We start from the raw sequence: 16708 nt of genomic DNA, 5'->3' as shown, positions 1-16708 counted from the left end.
GGGCCGGATAGAACAGCCGAACGGGCCGGATCCGGCCCGTGGGCTGTAGTTTGCCCATGGCTGGCTTAGACTCTAAGCGAAAGGGAATGTTGGTTGTGAAAAGATCTTAAGGTCAGTTTCCCAGGGGAGGGGGTGTCTATTTGATTATTTTATCAGACCTAACAACGTGTACACAAAGGGTTTGGGAATTGCAAAGGGCTGACAACAGAAGTAGTAGGTACTGTTTCTATGTGGGAATTTTCTGGGCCTTTAAGCAGCCTCCTGTTTGGAATACTGAGTCCTCTAAAGCATCAGGCTCTTTTGTCCCACTGGCTGAGTCCACTGCCAGGTCTTACTTTTAAAGATGCCCAGAGGAGACTCCAAAGGGAATTCTAGGACCAAACAACTCTGCTTGGAGAAGTACACGAGCCGCCCCTCCCCTTCCCCCCTGCCCCAGCCCAGTCTTCTCCTACTTGGACCCGCACTACCCGGTGACTGTGACTTCATCTACACTCTGTCTGGGTAGGAGGGAGTTGTGTCTGCTTCCTGTACTAGGAAGGTCTTAGTGCTGGGGCCCCTCAGGCATAACTGCTCACGTACCCCCGAGTCTCATTTAATGTCGAACAAGTAACAAAAAAAAGATTGAAGAAGTGAAATGGAGTAACTATGGTCAAGCTATTAAAATGATTAAACTATGAAAATCAAGTAGGCTCAGGCATGAAGAAACAATTCTATTCTTGCTTTAACTAACTTGGGAACTTAAGCTTTTGAGTTTTTTGTTGTGCGTCAGGGCCTGGATGTACCTAGCTTCCATTCCCAAACCTCTGAAGGAGTTAAGGAAGAATTTCCATGTGCTGGAGATGCATATACCCCTTACAGATACCCATTCGTCCTGCTTAAGAAAGAATGCTTTATTATCCAGTCCATGGGGCATCAGGTAGGTTACAATCAGTGGGCTAAAAATTCAGAACTGGTTTTTCTCAAATGTGTGCTTTTTACTAAAAAATTTTTTTTCTTTTGAAACACTCTGGTGTTACCTGGTAGTGTTTTAGATTTGCAGATCCTGAGATCTTAGGATAAATCTTTGTCATTTATTTCCTGCCAAAGTCTCCTGATTCATTTTTGCTCAGTCAACAGTAACTTGCACTACTGAGGAACTAGGAAGGGAAGTACATAACCGGATATGCATGGGTTCTGTCTTCAAGGATGTGCTGATCTCCCCAGTGGGATTCTAGATTTGTTAAGGCAGTAGGCTTGGTTGAATACTCTCATTTCTATATAATGCCTGGTACAATGCTAAGTTGACACTCAGTGAATTCTTGTTGAATTGAATAATTTTGGGCACCCTGATTTTCTCAGATCTGGCCCTGTGCAGGTCTAATAAAATGAATTTTTAAATAATAGTAGTTATTTAAAAATTATTATAAGTACTTACACTAGTCAGACACAAAAATCTAAGTGGCTAATCCATGAATTATCTCCTTTTGAGAAGGCTAAAGGCTAACACTTTCTATAACACTGAAGCATAGTAACCTCTATTTTGTAAAAACTGCTGTTTGAAATTTCCACTAGACATAGAAGCTTCTTTGTTCTGTGAATTAATTCTGCTATTATTGGCTCTAATGATAAGGAAAGTAAGCTCAACTGTCTGACCTTGCAAGCTGCTCTGCTGCCATCCCTAGCTACCCCATAGCAGGTGTCTTTTAGTTATCTGTACTCAAGGCTACTGAACTGTGATGTACTCTCAAGACTACAGGCTTCCTGTGAGATATCTGCTAAGCATACATAGGGCTCTTTTGAAAACTTGCAAAAGGAACAAGAAGCCCCATATTTAGGAGACAAAGACATTAGAAAAATATAAAAAGGGAAAGCTTCTACCAGATTGCTTTGCTCAGAATTTGAGAAACAACCTCCTCTGAGTCCACTGGCATAATAAAGCTGTGTAACTCCATTTCTCTAAGCATTGCTTGGTTTTTCTCCAGTCTTCTATAACACTTTAATCCTCTTAACAATTTGTAAATAGGCACTATCACCTCTTAATCTACTGATGAGGAGATGTAAACTCATAGAGTTAGGCAGGACAGATAGCTGCTAGGGCAGGGGGAGAGGAAAGGGGAAAGAGGGTAGTTTATCTCATCCACTGAACAAAGTCAGCACTCTTGGGACTTGCCAAGATAAAATTGCCAGATGTTCTCGTAAATTCTTCGAAAAGCTACAACCTTGTAAAAGGGGGACCTTGAAATCTAGTCTGTTGCCCAAGACATCTGGCAGGGGAACCTTGAAACTTATAGGGGAAAAGTATAAAACCCTTGATATCCCACTAGGTGGTGTACTCAGACTAGGTGAGTTGCCTGCTTGTGCTTTCTGACAGGTGTATTCTTAATTAATGCACTTGCTCTACTTTTTACATAAATTCACTTGCTTTGCTTCAACACTGCTTTCTGACACTCATTTGAATTCTTTATCATGAGCATGACAAGAGCCAAGGAGAGGTGAGCCCCCTCTGATTCAGGTGACTCTCTCGTAACAAAAGAAGATAAATCAAATGCCCAAAGTCACACAACTATTGGTAATGGGGCTGGGATCAAACCCAAGTTAGTCTTTCCCCCTATTTCTTTTTCACATGAACTAACAAATAACTCTTTATAAAATGCAAATACTGTGGTAATGGCTGCTACCCTCACTCCCAAACCTGTCCAGAAAATTATAGTAAGATGGAAGGAGGCATTGTGTAGGTAATAGTGTCTTCTATGTGCATGGCTTTTGTTTGTTTGTTTGTTTATTTATTTGCTTTGGGGTTTATTTTGTAAATCATTTTCAAGGAACATTTGCAAAACCCATGTGACCAGATTCCCACATCAGCCTACTGAGTTGGTCAGAAGAGGTATTGCTGTGTTTTCCTTGAGAAAGCTGTGACTTGCTCAACTACTATAGGCTGGGAAATGACAGGGTTGAGCCTGGACAGAAGACTGCTCACTCCTGTGCCAGTAAAGATGCCAGAGCCCAGAGGGGCACTTGCAGGGGTTAGGGGACAGGCTCCGTTGGACCTGCCATCTTCAGGTCTTGGGTTAAGGGCTCAGAAACTGGTAGTGATGACAAATCAGTCAAAGAGCTCTAGTCTCCTACTTGATGACAATGATGGTGTTTAGCACATTTATTAATTGCTAAAATACATAAATATAAACAGCTACGATGGATTCACCAATGCTTTTGATAAAATTTTGTTTTATAGATTATCAACATAATCTCTATGTCATTGGTAAATGGGAACTTATGCACATGCTATATAATAAAGAGGTAATGTGCAAATTGACCATCACTCCAACACACAAGATGGCCGCCCCCATGTGGACACAAGATGGACACCACAAGATGGCCAGCAGGGAAGGGCAGTTGTGGGGGAGGGCAGTTGTGGGTGATCGGGCTGGCAGAGGAGGGCAGCTGGGGGCAACCAGGCCTGCAGGGGAGGACAATTGGAGGGGAACCAGGCCTGCATGGGAGGGCAATTGGGGTAGACCCAGACCTGCAGGGGAGGACAGTTGGGGGGGACCAGGCCTGCAGGGGAGGACAGTTGGGGGGGACCAGGCCTGCAAGGGAGAGCAGTTAGGGGTGACCAGGCCAGCAGGGGAGGGCAGTTAGGGGCAATTGGGCCAGCAGGGGAGGGCAGTTAGGGACAATCGGGCTGGCAGGGGAGCAGTTAGGCATCGATCAGGCTGGCAGGGGAGTGGTTAGGGGGTGATCAGGCTGGCAGGCAGGTGAGCGGTTGAGAGCCAGCTGTCCTGGATTGTGAGAGGGATCCCAGATTGGAGAAAGTGCAGGCTGGGCTGAGGGACACCCCCCACCAAGCACGAATTTCGTGCACTGGGCTTCTAGTCCTCTATAATAAAAGGGTAATATGCATATTGACCCTAATGGCGAAATGACCAGGAATGACTGGTCACTATGATGTGCACTGACCACCAGGGGGCAGACACTCAATGTAGGAGCTGCCCCCTGGTGGTCAGTGAGCTCCCACAGGGGGAGATCCACTCAGCCACAAGCCAGACTGACAGCTGTGAGCACACTGGTGGTGGCGGGAGCCTCTCCCACTTCCTCAGCAGCACTAAGGATGTCCAACTGCGGCTGTCAGTCAGACATCCCCCAAGCACTCCTGGGCTGCCAGAGGGATGTATGACTGCCAGCTTAGGCCCGATCCCCCAGGGAGCAGGCCTAAGCCAGCAGGTGGACATCCCCCAAGTGATGTGATAGGGTTCAGGCCAGGCTGAGGGACCCTCCGAGGTGTACGAATTTTTGTGCACCAGGCCTCTAGTGAGAATATAATTAATTTACTTTCCTGATAACTCTGGGGGGTGGTAAGGATTTCACCTCTTGCCTTCCTGTTTTCCCTATTCTTCATTTCTGCCCGCTTCTGCTCCTACCTCTTCCCCACGTTTATAAGGAAAGCTTCAGAGGAAGAATTGTTTCAGTGCCACCTGCCAAAATGTTGGGAATGCGGCCTCCTGGCATCTCAGATGAGAAGGGTGGCCTTGGGAATAATTGGTGTCTTTGGGGATCATCTGTGGAGAGAGTGTTTCATGTGGCTCCTGGGCACAGAGTGAAGAAAAGGGTGGTGAGGTCCTTCCTATGGATTCTTGTTGGACTCTGACTTGACTGAGATGGAATTTGTCATCAGCTCTAGTAAGGGACGTCTGTCTGTGCGAAGGGGTGGATGGCCTGGGCCAGATTAATTTGGTGTGGAAACATTAAGAAAAGCGAAGTTTCTCGCATGTAGGATTGATGGAGCAATGTCATGGCTGCGCAACCTTGGAGGTTGGTTTGGGTTGCAGTGTGCGTCCGCTCCACAGATGCACTCCCTACCCCTGCGAAGTGTAGGCGGGCTTGGGAGAAGTGGGGTGCAGATTACTGCTGGGAAAGGGAGGGCATGGAAGGTGATTTTGAGGATCCTATTTCAAACTCTGAATGACTAAAAGCAGCAGCCGCAACAACCACAGCACAGAAACTTCCCCAAAATAAAACAGAGTCAAACTCTGCTCACCAGAAAACCTTCCTGGTGTCACAAGAATGCAGAAAGAGCCTGCAAGCTGTACTAGAAATAAATGGTAAAGATTATTAAAGGGCCTTAGAGTTTGCAAACTTGGAATACAACTAGGCCCAAACTCAGAAAAGTTAGTTACAAGTTCTTATAGAAAAAAGCCCATTCTTGAGGATGGTTAGTCCTGTATACGTAGTCCTAGGTTGTCCAGGATGGTTATCAGTTAGATGTCCGGTGGTCCAGGAGCTCTGGTCACCTCCCAGGGTCTGGATAATGGATGTCAGGGGGTCTGAGGCCTCTGGGGCAACCAGAAGGTTATCGGGAAGCCAGGCATTGATGCACAATTAGAGTATTCAAAAGCTTAAGTTCCCAGGCCAGTTTGAATGAGAACAGAATCATTTGCTCATGCCTCAGTCTTCATAATGTTAATAATTTAAGAGCTTGGTTGAAGTGACTCCACTTCTACACTCCTTATCTTCACTCCCCTCGCGGGGCAGGAGGGTGTGCCTTCCCAGCCACGCCTGGGCCTGACTACTGAGAACGGGCCAGCATGCTGGGCCGGGAGCAGGGCTGCGGTGCTGAGTGGTGAAAACAGTGAGCCTCCAGTGCCAGGGCATGCTTTAGAGAGGCTATGCCATTGGGAGGCCTGGGCAGAGGGTGGGAGCCTGGGCTGGGCTTAGCTGCTGGGGCAGTGGCAGCTCCCGGAGGCTGAGAAATGCTGTGGTGGAGGAAATGCCCAGGGCCCCCGGGCACACGCGCCCGTGACTTTGGCCTGAGAACTGAAGGCTCAAAAACATGTCAAAACACACCTGTGGGCACCCGCCGAGAACTGGTCCTCCTCGCTCCGTACAAGCCTTTCATGATGGGGTGAAGTTTGGGACTTGAGATCAGTGGGAACTGGCAGGTCTTCGGTCTTAGAAGCTGAGAGACTGAATACAAATGTACAATGGCCAGAGCACTCCTGAGAGCAGGACTCTGCCAGCCTCAGCAGTGACCCGCCTGCAGTGGGCACGCCAGCCCTGCAGGGCTCAGCCAGGCCAGACAGCCAAGCAGGACCCCTGACAGTGACTGTCAGCTACAAAGGGCCAGGACTTGATTAGTAACTGGCATCTCCCTTAATTTTTGCTCCAGCTTCCGACTGAGGACCAGCTAGAGAAAGCCAACCAAACACATGGAATGTCCCCATCCAAGGAGCCCTGCAGCCTCCTAGGCTCCTAGCCTTCTGCCAAGGCACACAGGGCCTCCCTTCTTTCCACCATGAAACCTTCCCCCTCATCTCCTGCCCCTGAGTTTTTGCCAAAACTGAGTGATGTGGCGGACTCTTGCTGCAGCCAGCTCTGAGCAAGAAGTCTGTGCAGGCACTCATCTGAGTGCTCGTGATTCATCTCCACAAAAGCATAGCTCTGGCCCACGAAGAAGCCTGACACAAAGTGGGCAGGCAGCTCCCAGGGCTCCTGACTCAGCTCTCCTCCAGGTCCCTCAACCCCTGGGGGTGGGTGAGGGGCAAGGCTGGGGACGATTTTAGTGGCTCCTTCCCAGGTGCTGCTGGCAGGGAGACAAGAGGAAGTGTCCCAAGAGCAGGATCCTGACTGCTGCTTTAAGCGCTGAGAATTTCAGAGAATGAGTCCCCCTGAAAGCCAGCTGCTGAGTCCAGGGTCCCCGCAGCCTGGCAGCAGGCCTGTGTGGTTGCCCTCCGTGTGTGCCGAGGGGTGTGAAAGGCCTGGGGCTGAGGGGAAGGGACCCAGGCCTGCGAGCTGATGAGGAAGCCAGCCAGCGGTGGATGGTATTAGGGGCTGCATTTTTAACTTAAACATTATTTTGACATAATTTTACATTTAGAGGAAACTTACAAGAATGGCAAAAAGAATTTTTACACCATTCACCTAGATTCCCCAAGTGTGCGCATGATTGTTTTTCTGAACCACTTAAGAGCAAGTTGTAGCCCTACCTCAGTGGTCGGCAAACCGTGGCTCACGAGCCACATGCGGCTCTTTGGCCCCTTGAGTGTGGCACTCCCACAAAATACCACGTGCGGGCGTGCACGTATAGTGCAATTGAAACTTCGTGGCCCATGCGCAGAAGTCGGTTTTCGGCTCTCAAAAGAAATTTCAATCGTTGTACTGTTGATATTCGGCTCTGTTGACTAATGAGTTTGCTGACCACTGCCCTACCCAGTTTGGCTCAGTGGATGGAGCATCGGCCTGCAGAATAAAGGGTCCCAGGTTCGATTCCGGCCAAGGGCACATGCCCAGGTTGTGGGCTCGATCCCTCCAGTGAGGGACGTGCAGGAGGCATCCAAATCAATGTTTCTCTCTTATCATTGATGTTTCTATCTCTCTAGCTCTCTCCTTTCCTCTCTGAAAACAATAAAAATATATTTAAAAAAAAAAAAAAAGAGCAAGTTGTAGGCATGCCCTTTCTTCCTAGGTAGGTTACGTACATTCCCAAAGACAAGGGCTTCTGTGGAACCACAGCGTGATGGCCGCAGTCAGGGCATCCACACGGTGTTGTTCGCAATGCACAGGCCTTACACAGGTGTGCCCACGTGTCCCAGTAATGCCCGTCAGAGCGGAGAGAACCCAGGTGATCCATTGATTTGGTTGTCGCACTCCTGTGATCTCTCCTGCAATCGGAACGGGCTGTGGTCTTCCTTTGTCTTATAATAGTGACACTTCCGAGGCCACAGGTAGGGGGCTCCTCGCTCCTGTCTGTGCCTCTGCAGGTCCTGGGGGAGGGCAGGCGGATCCCTCCTGGCGCTCAGGTGTCCTGGACGTCTGCGTGTGACTTCACGTGCCACTGGGGAGATGGGGACCTGCCCAGCTGCTGCAGACGTTCTGGTCATGAGAGCTCAGACCAGAGGTCAGCCCGCTGAGAGGCGCCCTGTCATCTCGTCTGTCTCAAATCGACAGCCACCTGAAGGTCAGAGTGGTTTCTGTTTGAGTGAAAACAGTGACTATTAATTGTGCCCGATGGTTCAGATATGGGATCTCACTGCTGAGACTAAAAATATCCTAAAGGCGTGGCCCGAGTATCTCAGAGCATCCCCATTCTTGCACAGACGGGACCCGAGAACCACCCCAGGGCTGCCCTGTGTCCAGCCCAGGTCCCCAGGGATTCTAGTGGCTGAATGCTGGCTTGGCTTTTGTCTGCACTGAATATTTCCCGCCAGGTGGTTGTCAGAGTTCCTACAAGAACCAAGAGCTAGAAGTATCTTGAGCCCACCCATAGGACCTAGGACATTTTTTGTCCTTGCTTGACAAGTTTAGTTTAAAATGTCTGTATGTGCATGAGGCAGAGGCGGTCTCAGGCTTGCCCTCCCTGTGGCCTGGCGGCAGGCTGTGGGTCACCAGCCTCCCTTGGCGACTTCTTCCCCAGCAGGTGCTGTCCACCTGGTGTGTGCAGCCGAGGGCACCTCCCTCCTACGTCACTGCGCGGCGTGGAAGCCTGCAGCCCTCTGTGACTCCGAGACGCGACGGGAAAGTTGGATGTGTCCTGCAAACACAACACGTAGCTGTTCAAGGGCAGGTCCCGCTCAGAGCACCTGGTGGTGGCGCCTCCACGCAGCAAGCGCTGGCGGTCTCCTGGCACCTAAGAACCCTGGCTGCCGCCACAGCAGTGTCTGCAGACAGGGCCCAGGTGCTAGGGGAGCAGCAGGAATGGCCTGGGCTGCGAACCACAGGAGACTATGTAGTATGGTAGCAACCATACTTGGGTAAAAACTGCTCTTTGAATTTTAACCCTGCTATTCTGGCTTCTGCACACACTTACTTGCTTAAACAATAGGGTAGTTACCTCAGCACATAAATCAATCCCACATCACAAAGGTTATTTCCTGTGCCTGTGGACTAGAACCACAGGAGATTCATTCCCACTGACTCAGTAGCTCCAGGAGTTGAAACTGCAGACAACTTTTAGAGATTATTAACTTTGCTCAATTCTGCTTCTGTACAATCTGCTTTCGCAAGATAGGTCCACATTCCAACGTCCAGCAGGATGTGGCTGGGGGCTCGTTTAGAACAAAGGAAAATTTTTGTGGTTTAGACCTTTAAAAGGACTGCCTACACCTGAAACGGCGCGGTCGTGAGGGTGGACTCCACCTGCGTGTGGTGCTCTCTCGGCCATCCTGGCCAGCTCAATAAATCCTTGCCTGCTTTTTTTAATCAATCAGCAGCCTCCGGTGGTCTTATTCTGACTCCAGGGTTCGACCCCACAACATTTGGAGGCCCCAGAGAGATACCCGAGAGAGAAGAGAGAGGGACCCCCCGGAAAGGGGCCGGAGGCTCTCCCTCCTTTTGGGGACCTTAGCAGGAGACAGGAGCCGCAAGGATTTATTGAAAACGGGGAGACCGGTCTCACAGGAGGTAAGGCGCCTAGGTTGAAATCTCAAGGGTAAGAGTCTGTCGGAGGGCTGGACGCAGCATAACCTCCAGACTCTGGCCGGAGGACCCGACAGTGTCCTTGGCCCGGTACAGGTGTCCGGACTGGTTGTCTTGTGTTTTGTCGTGTTGGTGTCAGGACTATTTGTTTTGTGTTTTAGTCTTCGTCAAAATGGGTCAAGGTTCGTCTGTGTCTCTGTGTTCCCCTCTACAATGTTTTTTGAAAAATTTTCAGGACTTCAGAAAGCGGGTGGACGAATACGGCTCTGATGTTAATGCTATTGATTTGTAAAGATTTTGTCAGGTTGTTGAAATCCTCTTGGGGACATTGAGTGGTTCTTCCCTTCCTGTTTAACCTTTGACTGTGTGACTGGATTACTGATCTTTTTTTTTTTTTTTTTTTTTTAATAAATCTTTATTCAGATTATTACAATTATTTCTCCTTTTTCTCCCCATAGCTCCCCTCCACCCATTTCCCACCCCACCTTCTGCCCTTACCTCCCCCCCACTGTCCTCATCCATAGGTGTATGATTTTTGTCCATTCTCTTCATGAACCCCCCATACCCCTTTCCCCCTGAGAATTATCAGTCCACTCCCTTTCTATGCCCCTGATTCTATTATATTCACCAGATTATTCTGTTCCTCAGGTTTTTAATTCACTTGATTTTTAGGTTCACTTGTTGATAGATATGTATTTGTTGTTCATAATTTTTCTCTTTACTTTTTTCTTCTTCCTCTTCTTTAAGAATACCTTTCAGCATTTCATATAATACTGGTTTGGTGGTGATGAACTCCTTCAGCTTTTTCTTATCTGTGAAGCTCTTTATCTGCCCTTCCATTCTGAATGATAGCTTTGCTGGGTAGAGTAATCTTGGTTGTAGGTTCTTGCTATTCATCACATTGAAAATTTCTTGCCACTCCCGTCTGGCCTGCATAGTTTCTGTTGAGAAGTCAGCTGACAGTCGTATGGGTGCTCCCTTGTAGGTAACTAACTGTTTTTCTCTTGCTGCTTTTAATATTCTCTCTTTGTCTTTTGCTCTTGGCATTTTAATGATGATGTGTCTTGGTGTGGTCCTCTTTGGATTCCTTTTGTTTGGGGTTCTGTGGACTTCCTGGACTTGTAAGTCTATTTCTTTCACCAGGTGGGGGAAGTTTTCGGTCATTATTTCTTCAAATAGGTTTTCAGTATCTTGCTCTCTCTCTTCTTTTGGCACCCCCATAATTCTGATGTTGGTACGCTTGAAGTTGTCCCAGAGTCTTCTTACATTATCTTCAACTTTTTGGATTTTTTTTTTTGCTTTTTGCTTTTTTGGTTGAGTGTTTTTTGCTTCTTTGTATTTCAATTCTTTGACTTGATTCTTGTGTTCCTCTTGTCTGTTTCTGGGTCTCTGTATAATATTTTTTATTTCAGTCAGTGTATGTTTAATTTCTAGTTGGTCCTTTTTCATATCTTCAAGGGTCTCGTTATATTTATCGGCCTTTTCTAGGATATTCTTAAAAAGTCTTATAACCGTGGTTTTGAATTCTATATCCAGTCGTTTGTTTTCCTCCATTTCTTTCGTTTGTGATCTGATTCTTTGAGCCCGCATTTTCACTGATTCCCTGAGTTGGAAAGGTAGATATTTGTGCTAGGTTTCCAATATGGCCCAGTGGGTCTGCTTCCCCAGTTAACCTGAGGTGGACACTCTTGGTGCACCCCTTTGTGGACTGTGTGTACAGCCTTGTTGTAATTAAGTCTTGATTGTTGTTGGTATCACTGGGAAGAATTGACCTCCAGGCCTGTTGGCTGTAAGGATCAGCTGTGTCTATGCTGGGAGAAGTTCGGTGCTGGAGACAGCCTTATAGGATTAGACTTCCCAAATTGCAATAGCCTCTGTGCTCAGCTTGGATGGGGTGGAGTCTCAGTCTTGGCTTCCTGTCAGCCTTGCCCTTGCGCACATGTGTGCTTTCAGTCCTCCGCCTTCCCCAGCTCAAGTCTCTGCCTGAGAGTCCAGACTCCCCCCACAAGAGCGTGGGTCCCCAGGGGCTCGCCTGGAACTGGGGTTCACTGCAGTCAGAACTGGGGCTCAGTGCCGTCAGGAGCCTCTGACTCCCTTTCACTAGGGAAAGCCTGTGGCAACCTCCGCAGCCTTTGTGCGCACTGGCACGCGCGCGCGTGCGCACTTTCAGTCCTCCGCCTTCCCCGGCTCCCGAGTCTCCGCCTGAGAGTCCAGACTCCCCCCACAAGAGCGTGGGTCCCCAGGGGCTCGCCTGGAACTGGGGTTCACTGCAGTCAGAACTGGGGCTCAGTGCAGTCAGGATCCTCTGACTCCCTTCCACTAGGGAAAGCCTGTGGCAACCTCCGCAGTCTTTGTGCGCACTGGCCCGCGTGCGCCTTCAGACTTCTGCCTTTCCCAGCTCGAGTCTCCTCCGCCTTCCCCGGCTCCCGAGTCTCCGCCCGAGAGTCCAGACTCCCCTCGTAAGAGCGTGGGTCCCCAGGGGTTCGCCCGGAACTGGGGTTCAGTGCAGTCAGAACTGGGGTTCAGTGCGGTCGGAGGCTTCCTTCCCCCTTCCGCCAGAGAAAGTCAGCCAGGCTCTCAGCCGCCCTTCCTCTCTGCGCGCACAAAGACCCTTTGCCGTACCTCCAATTCTCTGTGAGCTTTTCTCTTTCCTTCTAGTTGTAGAATTTTCACTCAGCCAGCTTTCCTGTGGTTCTGGATGGTGTCCGTTCTGTCTTTTAGTTGTAGTTTTGAAATTGTTGTGCGAGGCAGCAGTTTAGGTGTTTACCTATGCCGCCATCTTGGTTTCTCTGGATTACTGATCTTTTTATCAAGGTTCCTTGCAGGATTTTACCTCTCCTGAAATAACCCTCTATGTGTAACCTGCCCCTCCTGACTAAGCACTCTTTTTCCCAGGTCAACACTGGAGTGCAGGATGGCTTTCCCCTCACAGTCCCTGGCGGACTCCAGGAGTGGTTTTAACCGTTTTTTTTTTCCTTCACACACACTGGTCCGCTCACTGGCCTGAGGCGGTGGCTGCCGAGCTAGAAAAAGCAGCGGCGTTTGCACACCCTCCCCTCCCTCAGGGTGTTCGCTTCCTGAGCCTTCAGTCTCCCTGCGCTGCCCCTCCTGGTCCCGCCCTCATTATGGGACAGTTGTTTGTTTGATATTTTGTTTGTCTGCCTGGGTATAATTATTTGTTCATGTAAGTGTGGAAGTCTGTGAGAAAAAAAAGAAAGAACATTTAATTTATTTAAGGCTGAGTGCTCTGACACATAGCAAACCGCCCCGAGTGGGCACTGGGATTCCTTTTTCCCAGGGGTGCTTGCTCTCTGTCAGAGGGGGAATCGGCCCACCTAACTAATAACATTTCTGTCTATGTTTATTAATTTGAAGGTATGAAGTTGTAACAATTGTAGTCGGAAGAGGTTTTAAGCAGGGACCAAATTCTAAAGTTAACTATTTATAAGAAGGAAGCTAGAACTGGCAAAGTCACCAAGTCTGCCCAGAAAGCTCAAAAACTAAATGAATCTTATTTCTGACACCTGCCACCACCCAGTCTTAATCAGTGATGGAGGAATGGTCTCAGAACTGTTTGTCTCAATTGGCCATTTAAGTTTAATATGGTTAATGATTACAATACATTGTAAAACCTTTAGAAGAAAAGGAAAATATTTTGTGGGCCACTTGGTCCTTTTGTGTGTGGCAACTCTCAAGTTATTGGTTCTAAAATCAGTACTTTTTAATGGAAACACACTCAAGCAGAGGGGCTTTTCAGAGAGGTCAGGAAGTCTGATTACAGTGTAAGGGTCACCGGTTCCCCACACGCCACCTTCGCTGGCAGGAGGCAAGCGCTTTTGCCAGTGGACTGCCAGATGAAAACGTCTCAGTGGGAGCACCTCCTTCGCCACCTGGGACCCGCGCCACACTCCCTGCCTCCGCCCACCCGGTGTCCATCCCCTCCAGGGGTTGTTTTGAGTAGCTGGAGGCGGTGGCGAGGAGGGAAATTCCCTTGTGACCCCCTGCGCCCCAGTGAGACCCAAGAATCCCCGGAGACTCCTTGGACACTTTTCACCATGTTCTGTTAGGGGGCTTAAAGAGGGCAGCTAGAAATTCCCCCATTCCCCTTTTCAGGCTTATCAGAAACTGAGATCTTTTATCTTTAGGAAGAATGTGGCAGTTTGAATTTCAAGCGGCTGGAGGCCTGGGAACTGGGTGCTGGGCCTGTTCCCTCCTCCCTCTACCTTTTCTAAATATTTTAAATAATAGAAGGTTTGAGGCATGGTTATACATTTTTTGAAGGACATAGAAAGAAGGTTTGAAGGCTAATTTGAAATTGTGAAGGTTTTTGTGAAGGCACGTGATGAGAAGGGGAGACTCAGATTCTAAGGATCTTTTAACTTAGAGGAAGAGGACTGACAGGGCTGGGACTCCTTTCCATTAAGCCCCCAGGGTAACCTTACAAGTGGGGGGCAAACCTGTTAGTTTCCTGGTGGACACTGGGGCAGCATATTCAGTCTTGACAGAGCCGATGGAACCCGTTACCTCTAAGAAGACATCAGTCCAGGGAGCCACCTGATAAACTGCCTATTTTCCTTGGACATCAAAAAGGAACCCAACTCCAGTTGCATCCTCCCCTGCCTGTATTCTCTTAAACCTGTTCTCTCTCAGAGGAATATCTCTTGCAGGAAATGGAAAAAGCGGTGCTAGGGGAAGAGCATAAAGCCTCCAACTACTTGGAGGAGTTACAGCGTCTCTATCCCATGGTCTGAGCAGAAAACAACCCCCCAGGGGTTGGTAAGTCATCAAGCTCACGTGGTAGTCCAATTGCAAGCCACCGCCACTCCAGCTCGGCCGCTGAACTGGACCGAAGTAGAACAACAGGCCTTTGAGGCTCTTGTCTCAGCACCTGCCCTAGCCTTGCCAGATGTCATGAAGCCCTTCCACCTCTACATGAGTGAGGTAAGGGGCATTGCCAAAGGGGTTCTCACTCAGACTCTAGGTCCCTGGAAGAGACCTGTTGCCTATCTGTCTAAGAGACTAGACCCCGTGGTAGCAGGGTGGTCAGCGTGCCTCCGGGCAGTGGCCACCACAGCATTGCTGGTAAAGGAGGCAGATAAGCTGACTCTGGGCCAGGAACTAGCCCTGACAATACCCCATGCTGTGGAGGCCCTCCTTCGAGGTGCTCCGGAGAGATGGATGTCAAACACCAGAATCACCCAGTGCCAAGCTCTTCTCCTGGACCAGCCCTGCATCTGGTTCCAAAAGATACTGGACATCAGCCCTGCCAGCCTGCTTCCAGATGATGATCCGGAGGAACCCATTCATGACTGCATAGAGGTAACGGACGCAGTACAAACAGCTCGCCCAGACCTGACAGATGTCCTGCTATCATCACCAGACAAGGCCCTTCGATGGGGACACAGTGCCATCCACCGGGAAAGAGGGTTACCAACTTCAGCCAAAAAGGACATTAAAAATAGGGAAGAGATTTTAGCCTTATTAGAGGCCATCTGGCTCCCAAGGGCAGTTACAATAGTGCACTGCAAAGGCCATCAGAAAGGGGAGACAATTGAAGCCAGAGGAAATAGAGCCACAGACCAAACTGCCAAGGAAGCCACCCAAAAACCAGTGGGGCCTTTACAAGTCTTAGTAACTCTGCCGGACCCCGACCTATGGCAGACCCCCTCCTACACCAAACAAGAGGAGGAATTGGCAGAACAGAAGCAAGCCATCAAAGGACCACATGGTTGGTGGACCCTACAGATGACAGACTGTTGGTCCCAGAGGCTCTAGGTCAGACGTTAGTTGCCCAGTTACACCAGGTTACCTACCTAGGCGTCACCAAGACCTTCTGCAAGGCAGGTACTATATACCAAGCTTAGATAAGATAATTAAAAGCATAGTCACTAGAAGTACTGTCTGTGCACAGGTAAATGCTAAGCAAGGTAAGAGGGTGCCCCTGGGAATTCGGGCCCCGGGGAAACTCCCTAGGAGAGCATTGGGATGTGGATTTCACAGACATTAAGCCACCAGCGTCAGGGTACAAGTACCTGCCAGTTCTCACAGACACCTCCTTGGGTTGGGTTGAAGCATACTGCACTAGGACAGAAACTGCCTCTATAATAGTCAAGAAATTACTCCAGGAGATTATACCTAGATTCGGGCTGCCAGTAGTCATAGGATCAGATAATGGCCCGCCTTTATAGATCTCAAAGTATAGCTCAAGCCTTAGGCATAAATTAGAAACTCCATTGTGCATACCAGCCACAAAGTTCAGGATAGGCATGAGCAGGACTCTAAAAAAGGAGTTTAATTAAATTTGTCCTAGGAACCGGTGAAAACTGGACCAACCTCCTGCCCTTCACCCTCTTATGGGCCAGGTGTATCCTCTACCGGGTACACCCCCCCCACCTTTTTTTTTTGAGATCATGTATAGTAGACCTCCCCCGCATCCTTCCCAGGGTCAGGGAGAAACTGAAAACTACAATTCATAACCATTCCTTGCTCAAGTCCTTACAGGCTCTGCATTATACCCAGAGAGCCACCCATAAGCTTGTTTGAAACGCACTGCCAGTGCCCACCGCAGACCCTGTACATCCCTTCCAGCCCGGGGACTCGGTGTGGGTAAAGAAGTTCATTGCCCAAGGACTCACTCCAACCGAAAGGGACGCTACACTGTTATCCTGAGCATGCCCATGCTGTTAAAGTAGACGGCGTCCAGACCTGGCTACACCACTCCCTGCTCCTGCATCAGGAAATGGCCTGGATCCTGGCAACCAGCGGCCTCACCAGTGAAATCCCTAGCCTGGGCTCCACACAGGCCAGGAGGAGACTCCATACCTGCAGGAGGGGAACTGAACTTCAGTGATGACAGTACTGACGGGGACCATGGTACTAGGGGCCTTGGTAACTGTAAGAACATTTTTGCTAGCCAGTGAGAAAGTCCAGGGCTAAGTAAGGCTAGATGTGCTAGGGGACGGGAGAGCAGGACCAGAACAGAGAATGCCCTTAAGGGAAGTGGGATGAGTAAATAGAAAACTAATTGTGCCAAGCAGGCAGTTTAGAAAAATTAATACAGTCAAACTACTTAAAGTTAGGGGGCAGTACAATCCCCTAACTAATAAGGATGAGACCATGATTTGACTCATACACATAAAACCAGTGGGGAATGAAGTATGGGAGCAACCATACTTGGGTAAAAACTGCTGTTTGAATTTTAACCCTGCTATTCTGGCTTCTGCACACACTTACTTGCTTAAACAATAGGGTAGTTACCTCAGCACATAAATCCATCCCACATCACAAAGGTGTTTTCCTGTGCCTGTGGACTAGAACCACA

At 49.0% G+C, this 16708-nt stretch overlaps 1 protein-coding gene across 1 annotated transcript in view; it reads left to right on the top strand.

The window, feature by feature from the left end:
- The first annotated feature begins 9024 nt into the window (after positions 1 to 9024).
- The window catches only part of IL1R2 (interleukin 1 receptor type 2), a 49474-nt gene continuing 41790 nt past the window's right edge, over positions 9025 to 16708 (top strand). The window contains exon 1 of the mRNA XM_080684188.1: positions 9025 to 9372. The gene's annotated coding sequence lies outside the window, so the exon portion shown is untranslated. The remainder of the gene's footprint in view (positions 9373 to 16708) is intronic.

This window comes from Plecotus auritus (genome assembly GCF_963455305.1).
Source record: "Plecotus auritus genome assembly, chromosome: 8".
In the NCBI taxonomy this organism is placed as follows: domain Eukaryota; kingdom Metazoa; phylum Chordata; class Mammalia; order Chiroptera; family Vespertilionidae; genus Plecotus; species Plecotus auritus.
Note: the sequence above shows the minus strand (reverse complement) of the source record. Positions and strands in the feature narration are given on the sequence as shown.